Source organism: Diceros bicornis, chromosome 3 (genome assembly GCF_020826845.1).
Source record: "Diceros bicornis minor isolate mBicDic1 chromosome 3, mDicBic1.mat.cur, whole genome shotgun sequence".
Lineage (NCBI taxonomy): Eukaryota > Metazoa > Chordata > Mammalia > Perissodactyla > Rhinocerotidae > Diceros > Diceros bicornis.
In genome coordinates, this window is record NC_080742.1 from 100,152,460 (window position 1) to 100,163,629 (window position 11,170).

Sequence of the window (11,170 nt, forward strand, 5' to 3'; positions counted from 1 at the left end):
GAGGGGCCCCGAGTAACGGCCGGCCTGGGGGCGGGGCCCCGAGTAAGTTTCAGGGTGTGGGCGGGGCCCCGAGTGACCACCCTGGCAGAGCAGCGGCCTCGCCGGGGCGCCCCTTCCCCGGGGCGTCCCTTCCTCGGGGCCTGCTGGATGGAAGGTGGCCCCCGGTGACTCCGGAAAGGCGTCGTCTCTGCCTCCAGCATGCCGCCTGCTGCGTCTGGTCACTCCACGCACCTTGCCCAGGGCTGGATGCTGGGTTCAAGGTCGTGGACAAGGGTCCCAAGCGGCCTCAGAGGCTCTCATCCTGGGTCAGACAGCAGCCCCGGCGAACAGTGCTGGGCTGAGATAAGAACGTGTGAAGGGAGCAGCCAAGAAAGCGGGAAGGGACTTAATTCTTTCTAAGAAGTAACTTGCGCTGCGTAATTTGGCACCTCGAGTAGCCTCCCTGCCCGACTTGGAGTACCGGTCACTCTGGAGTGTAGGGATTTTGGCCACGCCACCTAGCCCGAGGCCCAGGGTCGCCCTCCTGAAATGCCTGCAGAGTTGCTCTGGAAGCGCTGTGGGGTCGCCCCCCGGCGGGCCCCCCACCTCTCTGGGCGATACTGACCGGGAAGGAGGGCGGCCTCTTCCTCGGGGACGCAGCGAGAGCAGCCTGGCCCAGCCGGGTTCCGGCTCTGGTCCCCTGTCCCGTGCACTCGCTGCGCCCCGCGTGCAGGTCTCCCAGAAAGCAGCCCAAAGCCCCTCGAATCGGAAAGGTGCCCAGAGCTCCCCCACACTTCTGCCGCGTTGAACACAGCTTTTGTAAAATGTCATTTTCCTTGTGAAATAGCATTTCAGTGACAGTAGAGAAAGGCCTCACCCGCAGCGCAATACATTTTACAACACACTCCAAGCTGATAGGAGTAATATCTACTTCATTTAAGATAAAACTGGCCATGTGTGGAAAAACTGGTGGAGCTGATGATGCAAACCTTTCCCTCACCACAGAGACGAAGATTTTGCCTGAGGTTAATCCAATTCATGTGGATCTAACAGAGTAATGCCCACCTTGAACTAGTCTACATCTGGGTTTCAGAATACGCTTGGGGAGTGGAATGTTTCCCGGAATTTTTCTGGTCGGTGAGCAAGTAACTGAATTGTCCCATTTCATGAAAGCTAAGGTATGTAATCCACAAGACATTTCCTCACTGCCTCCTTTCACGTGTGTGGACCAGGCGCAGTAAATAGGGAATCCAGTGGACAAGGGTGCCGTGTTGATTTAGCCAATTTTCAAAGTCACCTGCCATCTTAGTCTAAAGGCTTGAATCAGATATAATCACATTATTTGGTGCCCTGGTGCTATCCTACCCTTGAATTATAGACATTTCCTTTGTCTTGGTGATAAAGAGACAAGAGAAGGGAATCAATTTAGATCTAAACCTGCCTTTTCTACTAAATGTGTTAAAATAGACTTTTTGCTAAGAAGGTTCACTTTCTGAAGGTTTCAGATGATCTCTGTAATAATGTAACTATTTAGCAGATAAAGCCTTAGAGTATGGGTATACTCTTTAAAAAGTGTTAAAATTGTAAAATATTAATAAAGATATTAAAATTCAGCTTCAACATATATCTTATACAATAAGAAGCTGGCCCACTCCCCGCCAACCTACTGTCATGCTTGCTCATGGAGAGGAGGCGGGCCGAGAAGCAAGAAATTAGCCACAAGAGAGACTTCATGGATCCCTGAATGCAGCCAAAATATGCAATGAAAGATGCATGAAATATATCTAGGTCCTAATTCCCCTAATTCCCCTAATTCCCCTAAAATCCCCTCTGTGGATTTTCTGTGTAAAGCTTGGTAAGACTCACACCTGAAGAGCATTTATCAACACACCCAGGAGTGCCTGGCGCAGCGCCTCTGCTGCCCCCCCTGCCTACTCTGGAGAGAGTGACTGTGCCGAGGTCGTGCACGGGCGTGGCCGTGGGTCTGGATTTGTGATTCTGAAGACAGGTGGTGGTGTAACATGAAAAGCACTATTCCGTTGCTCGTCTCATTTAAGGGACACCGAATTTTTCTCAGGGCTGCGACACCCTTTTTGCTGGTTCTTGTTTTGTTCCGTTGAGATGCACATTCTCAAGTTCGGGAACATAAGGAAGACGAAGTTAAAACCCCACACAACTCAGTCCCCGGAGGCGATTTTCTTGTTGGAATCTAGCTCTTCTCTTTCGTGGCTTCTCTCAGGCAAGTTTTCCATTTAAAATTGTACAGTTTATTCTTATTCATCTTTCAGACCTCAGCCAAAGGGTCATTTTCTTGCTTTCCCCATCACGTGGAACCTCCGTGAAGTTCCTAGGGCCGCAAGCCCTGTCCCCGCGGCCATTTCAGTTGTGACTGCACTTGTCCTTCAGCGGTGAGCCCGAGAGGGGCGGAGTCATCCCTGGGCCTGTCACCCTGTCTGGCACCTTGGGCTCTGGCTCACACTCCACAAGCCTGTGGGAGGAACGTTGAATAAATGAATTCCTTCACCCAGGCGTGCGTCAGCCGTTCAACAAACGTTCTGAGCGCCTGTTCCCTGACGGGCGGTGGGCACACAGACTCAGGCTCACGGACTCTCCACCGCCACATTTGCTGCCTGGCCCTTGGGCCCTTCCCACGTGTGAGCCAGTCTGCTGGGAACAAGAAGCTCCGGTTGGAGACTCACTCGTACGATGAGAGGTCCAAGGAGAGGTTCAGGGAGGGCTCCTTCAGGCGGAGCGGACGCTCTTGGTGCAGAGTTGGTCTTCCTGACCGCCCCCGAACGAGCTTCCCTGTCCCAGAGTGTCCTGTCGCTGCGCACAGCCTCCATGTAAGTGGGCTGCTCCGGCCCTTTGCACTGCTTTTCCCAGGCACGAGGTGGATGGCACTGGGCCGTGCACCCCCGCTGGCCTCGTGGCCCTGGTGCCAGCATCTGCTCGCCAAGCCTGGCAGGGCTGTAGGGATCAGCCCCCGGGGTGGCACTGGTCGCTGACTCAGTACTGTCGTTAGAGCCCTGGGCCAGCCCCTAAGTGCCCACTGCCCTTCTCGGGTGCACGTCTGTGCCCGCAGAGCCTCGGTCTTCAGGGTCGAGTGCTGCTTACTTTGACACGTGACGGATCAGTGCTGCCCTTCAGACTGCTCATTTGCCATCTGACTCTTTCATCCTCGTTTCCTCTCACGCCCAGGGGCCTACTGACCCATGCCAGTGTGAACAGCTGGCATCGTCCTTTCCCCTAACTTCACGTCAGTCACGTTAGTTGCAGACCCATCGAGGGCAGGGCAAGTGCGAACGATAGCTCTGAGAAAGAGTCCAAGGTGAGGAGAGCAGCTTGACAGGACCCTCTCGAGTCAGCCTGTGCTCCTAATGAATTGCTTCCCGACTCCAGGTTCTTGCCAGCCCCGGAGAGGGTGTGAGCCCGCGTTCAGAGATGCTGTGTCCAATCAACAGCCCTCCACATGACCGACCTGTGGTACCAGTTCTGGGCCTTACCTTCTCCTGTTCTATCACACATCACTATTCATGTCTTCCTCAAACACCCAGCTGGCTGCGAAGCCGTCCGAAGAAAGGTCAACGTGCCAACAAATCATTGGAAAGATCATTTCAAAGCTTCCCAAATCCAAAGGCCAGAGACTCTGCACATATTACACCTCACAGGATTAGAAACAAGCTTCTAGTCCTTTCAGAAATCTGGGCGCATGGAAGACCCCTATCCAAAGATGTTTCGGAAATGAAATTATTGCGTTTCCTGAGATCCGTCTACAACTACAGTCATGCACTGCATAACGACATTTCGGTCAACGACGGACCACATATACGACGGTGGTCCTGTAAGATTAGTACCACAGAGCCCAGGTACATAGTAGGCCATACCATCTAGGTTTGTGTAAGGACACGCTATGATGTTTGCACAATGACGAAATCGCCTAACAAGGAATTTCTCAGAACATATCCCCATCGTTAAGCAACACATGACTATATTCCCAATTGTAAAATTGGTTGTTTAAAAGATTAGAAAAAACATTACTGAATGCTCAAAGTGTGCCAGAAATTATGCTGTGTGCACGAGGAGCGAAATAGATTCCTGCCCTGATGGCGTGTGTCCAAGTCCACCAGCTCCCCCAGGGGCTCTGGGCAATGCTTCTGGAGACTTACAGCTGTTTTGGGACACGGTTTCTGTTTCATTGAAGTAACCCCAATCCTTCTCCATAATAGGTATTCAAACAAAATTTAGAAAGAAAGGAAAGAAGACAGGTAGGTAGGTTGTCCAACATTCAGGGGCCAGGCATTATGAAACCAATTTCTAACTCAAAATAGCCTGTAGTTTAAATCTAGCAGCTGAACTTGGGACTGGCTTGTCAGGTAAGAGCACCAGATGATGACTATCTATCTGAGGGCCTTGCTCTCCATGAAGTGAGAAGGAAGAGAAATAGAGAAAGCCTTCTTTTTTCCAAATAGTGTTGCCTCCTGTTTTTACTCCAAAGGCTCCTTCCACATGGAGCTGTTTCTCCGGGGATCTCACTGTTCTTCACCCTGTATTATGGGCTAAATTGTGTCCCCAAAAGCAGATCTGTGGGAGCCCTAGCCCCAACACCTCAGAATGTGACTTTTTCCAGAAAAAGGCTCTTTGCAGATTTAACCAAGTTAAGATGAGGTCATTAGGGTGGGCCCTGATCGGATGGGACTGGCGTCCTTGTCAGAGGGGACACGTGGACACACATGCAGAGGGCAGACAGTGTGGAGATGCACAAGGAGGATGCCGTGAAGACGAGGACCGGATGATGGGTCTGCACACCAAGCAACGGGAACGTCCGAGGCTGCCAGAAGCAGGATGGGGGCCTGGGGCACATCCTGCCCTCCCCTTCAGAGGGAGCGCGGTCCTGCCTCCCCTGACTGCAGACTCTGGCCTCCAGCGCCGGGGGACAATAAATCTCTGTGGTTGTTTGTTTCCTACAACTTTACTTCTCCAGGAACATAAGAGAATATTCTACTTATTCCCCCATTTCATCTGAACTTCTGGAGTTTTTAAAGCTATGGCCAAACTCCTTTCTTTCCTGTACAAGTATATTGAAATCTAATCCAAATTATCCGTGCTCTCCTAGGGTAGGACATCCATGCTATATTCTAGGTAGTTGAAAATGAATATTTGCTGTAGCATTCATTATTCTAGATTTCTGTTATTTGGGAAATTCTCTTATGTGGAACCACCTCATTTCTCTGGCAGGGGGAGAGATGCAGTGTTGCTCTGTATGAGAAGTGGATGGAAGGTGGTGCCCTGCAGATCACAGGGAACAAAGAGCCAGGGCGGGGAAGCCAGATACTGAAAGGCTCTGCTTAACTGGGGACATTTTTCAAGTCTTCGAGTAAACATAATTGTCTCAGATTAAAATCAGCAGTAACCGGGTAGAATTTCAACACCCAGTGTCAAATTCTCCTGCTGTGAAGGTCAGTTAATCTCTTATCTGCAGCTGATTCTCAGGGCAACTGACTCCAGAAAACAGAACAGTGCAAGCCCCCGACAGAGGAGGCCTCCCCTGGGGGACCTCACCCCAGGATCAACCCAGGTTTGGTAGGCACATCACCTGTCCTGTGACCCTACAGCTTTCCCTTCCCAGGGGTCCCAAAGACGCTCTGCACACAGAAATACAGGGCTGGAATTCATGGCCTTCCCTTCCCCATCTCCACTTCACAGCTGAGTTGCTGATCGCAGAGGGGAGACTGGATGTGCCAAGCCTGCGTCCACTGCAGCCCTGGGTCCACCTCTCCAGCCACTCCCAACTCCTGTGTCCAGTTTAAGCACCTCCAGGTGCCCAACCCATTCCTCCCACTGGTGAACCCCAGCACTGACCTCTGGGCCAGGCACTGCTCCTGGTGACCCCTGGCAGCCAGTGTGGCCAAGCGTGCAGGTACTGTGCTGTCTCCTGGACTCCCCATTGCTCTCCTTCCCCTGCACTGGGGCACCCTGTTGTGATAAAAAGGGAGGGACTATCCTTGTTGTGCTCCTGTTGTGAGCACCGTGTGCCCCAATTCACATCACTGGGCCTCCCCCAGCAGCCCATGCCCTCCTGGAGGACAGCACTGCCCCTCTCGCCAGCATGTTCCCCACCCCAGGAACTAAAGTGCTGACTTTACTGATGGCAAGGAACCTATGATTGTGGGGAGGCCCTTGCACTTCCCACCGCCCTCCTGGGTTCTGAGGACTTCTCCTGGAGCTTCCTGGTGCTATAAGCCCAAGCCTGCCCCCTGGTACAGGCCCATGAGGTCTGTTCCCTCTGCCTGAAGGTGTTCATGTCCCATAAGCTCTGCTCTGCTGTGCCCAGCTGACTTCTGCTTTCTCCACAGCAGATCCTGCAGGGAAAGGCAGAACTGGGACATTGGTTCCTAAGACCAGGCTCAAGTCCAGAGCTCTGCCTCTGCATAGCTGGTGACTTCTCAGTGTCCCACCTCCCTTACCTGTAAAATGGGGATAATAATAGTACCTACCTCATGGGGATGTGATTGCCTGGCAAGAATATAAGCTCAACAAATGTTAATTATAATCATCGTCACCATCACCATCATCATCATCACCATCATTGCCATCATCACCATCATCATCACCACCATCATCATCGCCATCATCATCGCCATCGTCATCATCATCACCATCATCAACATGATCGTCACCATCATAATCACCGTCATCATTATCACCACCACCACCAACATCATCACCATCGTCATCACCATCACCATCACCATCACCATCATCATCATCATCATCATCACATCATCATCACCATCATCATCATCATCATCATCATCATCATCATCATCATCATCATCTCTTTACTCTTTTTACTTGCTCTACCCTGCTTTGCTTCCACATAGGAGCCCACAAGGAGAATTTTATAGCTCACTTTACAGGACCCTACTTCTGATTTTTGGGATTACACACCTGAAACATAAGCACAAAGATTGAGTACTTGGAGAAGTAAAAATAACTATTCTTCTTAAGATGAAGAAGTGGACTGAGCTTCAGCATTGTGAGCACGCACTTATCTTTAACTGCTTAGCTAACCGGCTATCATCTATCTTCCTAACTACCTATGTAAACTGTTAAAATATTTAACCTTATTTTCGTGGTTTTTAAAAGTTCAACAGTAATATCCATTCCTTCCAAAAATGCCACATAGTATAGAAATGAATAAAATAAAAATTGGAATTCTCTCCTCCCACTTTCCAGGAGTAAATGCAATGTGATGTGTATACTTACAGTTGTTTTCTTTTTTTCCTCAGGAAGATTCACCCTGACTGAGCTAACATCTGTTACAAAGCTTCCTCTTTTTGCTTGAGGAAGATTCACACTGAGCCAACATCTGTGCCCATCTTTCTCTATTTTGTATGTGGGTTGCCGCCACAACATGGCTGATGGGTGGTGTAGGTCCACACCTGAGATCCAAACCCATGAACCTGGGCTGGTGAAGCGGAGCGCACCGAACTTAACTGCTAGGCCATGGGGCTGGCCCCCAGGTCTTTTGTGATACACACAGAAAGTCAGAATAATATATACAATAAAATGGTAAAAAATGTCAAAAACTATGCTTTATGTTATTATGGTAAAAGCCACTTATAAAATTTACCATCTTAACCATTTTTAAGTGTACAGTTCAGTAGTTTAAGTACATTCACATTGTTGTGCAGCCATCACCACTATCCATCCCCAGAACTTTTCTGTCTTCCCAAACTGAAGCTCTGTCCCATTAAACACTAACTCTCATTCCCCTCCACAGCCCCAGACAACTACCATTTGACTTTCTGTCTTGATGAATTTGATGATTCTAGGAATCTCATATAAGTGGAATCATGCAGTATTTGTCCTTGTGACTGGCTTATTTCACTCAGCATAATGTCATCAAGGTTCATCCACATTGTAGCTTGTGACAGGATTTCCTTCCTTTTTAAGGCTGAATAATATTCCATTGTATGTATGTACCACATTTTGTTTATCCATTCATCCACCAACGGACACTTGGGTTCCTTCCACCTCTTGGCCATTGTGAACAATGCTGCTATGAACATGGTGTGCAAAAATCTCTTTGAGACCCTGCTTTCAATTCTTTTGAGTACATACCTAGAAGTGGAACTACTAGATCATATGATAGTTCTACTTTTAATTTTTTTGAGGCACCACCATCCTGTTTTCCACAGCAGTTGCACCATTTTACATTTCTACCAACAGTGCACAAAGGTTCCAACTTCTCCACATTCTTGCCAACTCTTGTTATTTTCTGTTTTTTTGATAGGAGCCACCCTAATCAGCGTGAGGTGATATCTCACTGTGGTTTTGATTTGCATTTCTCTGATTTTAGTGATGTTGAGCATCTTTCCATTTGCTCATTGGCCATTTGCATACCATCTTTGGAAAAATGTCTGTTTACATCCTTTGCCTGTTGTTCAATCTGGTTAATTTTTTGTGGTTGAATTGTAGGAGTTTTTATATATTCTGGATTTTATCCCCTTATCTAATATATGATTTGCAAATATTTTTCCCATTCTTAGGTTGCCTTTTCAGTCTGCGTTCTTTCACGTACAAAAGTTTTTAAGTTTGACGTAGTCCTATTTGTCTATTTTTGCTTTTGTTGCCTGTGTTTTTAGTGTCATATCCAAGAAATCATTGCCAAGTCCAATGTCATGAAGCTTTTCCCTTATGTTTTCTTCTAGGAGTTTTACAGTGTTGGGTCTTATGCTTAGATATTTAACCCATTTTGAGTTAATTTTTTGTATATGGCGTGAGATAATGGTCCAGCTTCATTCTTTTGCATGTGGATATCTAGTTTTCCCAGCACCATTTGTTGAAGAGATGGTCCTTTCCCCATGAGTGGTCTTGGCACCCTTGTGAAGATCATTTGACCATATACACAAGGGTTTATTTCTGGGCTCTCGCTTCTATTCCATTGATCTATTTATCTGTCCTTATGCCAATACCAGATTGTTTTGATTACCATTGCTTTGTAATATGTTTTGAAATCAGGAGGTGTGAGTCCTCCGACTTGGTTCTTTTTCAAACATTTTTTGGCTATTTGGGGTCCCTTGAGATTCCATTTAGATTTTAGGATGATTTTTTTTTCAATTTCTGCAAAAAACACCATTGGGATTTTGATAGAGATTGAGTTGAATTTGTAAATTACTTTGAGTAGTATTGACATCTTAACAATATTAAGTCTTCCAATCCATGAATGTAGGATGTTGAAAACTATGCTTTTTACTCAATAACCTGTCATGAATATCTTTCGTGTCAATCATAGAAATTTATTCATCCATTTATTCCAAGACTATTTAAGTGCCTAGCATGTTTCCAGAAACTGTTGTAGGAACTTCAGATATATTGGTGAGCAAAACAAAGATCCCTGCCTTCTCAAAGCACTTTTTCTAGCTTTTCTAGAGGGAGATGCTGGACTAATAAACAGATGAATGGTATAGTAGATCAGGAGATGATAGGCGCTACAGGACAGAAAAGGAGAGCCGAGTCAGGAGAGTTAAGAGTGTGGGAGGGAAGGTGGGTTGCAATTTTAAGGAGGAGGGTTGGAATAGAAATCTCATTGAGAAGGTGGTTTAGTCTGCATTCCCAAGAAAACAAAGCCCGAGGGAGACATGGGTGCTAATGCTGCCCTGGGAAGGGCAACCCCAGGGCAGCAGGAGCGAGGACGCGCGGAAGCCGGTAGAGCCAATGGAGCCGACGCAGGGCTGACCAGGCTTCACCACAGGCTGTGGCGTTCAGCCACGTGGGACACCTCCGGGCCAGCTGGGTGGAAAAGCCATGTCTGGGGACAGTCCATTGGAGAGCAGGAGGGAAGAAACCTCGCTGCCTGCTCTCGGCTCCTCCATGAACCGCAGTCTGCTGCGAGGGAGTTACAGCCCCACACTCTGCGCTGTGTCACCTGGGCACTCTGGCTGCGGGAACCGGAGCCCGTGTCCTCTGACTTGGCGGTTTGTCTGAGCCCAGAAAAGGCAGGAGGAGCCGGAGACTCCAGGCGTGGCTGGCCAGCCTCGGGCAACGGGGCCTCCCGGGCCAGTGGGACTCAGCCTCCAAGTGGCGGGAGCCGGGCTCACGGCCACGGGTCTGAGAGAAGGTGAGGCGGAGAGACCTGAGAGAGGCACCTGAAGTGTGTCTGGTGCAGACCATTTCCTGCATTCCTCCCGGGGCAACCTGGGTCTTTTTAATAGCTGCATACTCTTTCATACAATAGACTTTAAACTGTTTAAACGTCCCTCCTAGAGAGCACTCGGGTTGTCTCCGGCTGTTCACCATCATAAACAGTGGTCAGGCAGACACACTCGTCCATTCATCCTTGTCTATCCGCCTGACTATTTCTATTGCTAGAGCTGGAGAAGTAACACTTCTGGATTTATAGCATATGCGTGTCCTGTGAAATCTCCCCTGGAATACATTGTACCCATTTACACTCCCGCGATTGAACATCTCCCACCCAGGCGGACGCCGAACAGCTTTACCTTGAAAATATTTGTCAATTAATGGATGAAAACGGTTCCTCGTCTTTATCTTGCATTTCTCTGATCACTAGTAAGACTGAGAATCTTTCAGTTTGTTTATTAACCACTTCTATTTCTCTTGTGAATTTTCTCATCATCTCCTTGGCCCATTTTTCTGCAGGTTGTTTGTGCTTCAGTTGTTACTATTTCTCACTTCAAGAGCCTATGCGTACATCGCTAATGTTAAGTCTGTCTTTTCTGCACACGGCAACCATCCATCCTGGCTCGCCTGGGCCGGCCAGTTTGTGCCTGTTATCTTAGCACAATTATTAATAGCTCCCCCTTCACCCTCTAAAGCACCTGTGCTGGAGTGATAAACGACGGCTAATGTAGCACCCTGGTTACGGATGGCTCTCTCTGGGTTCCTGAGCCTTGTTTACAGAAGCCAATTATAAGAAAGATAATACAAAATAGACCGCTTAAAAGTTGCGTGAAGCTGTCTGTCTCTGGAGGTAGACATTTCCATTCTCCTTTGGAGGAGACTGTTCTTAGTTTTAAGAAGAATCACTAGGGTGGGCCTTTCAGCCATATAAATACATCATTATTATTTTTTAATATTACTTAACATAAACAATTTATAAACGTTTGCTGAATCAGTGGACAAGTGAGTGGAGGCACGAAGCAGTAGGATGTTTCTGTTGGCTTAA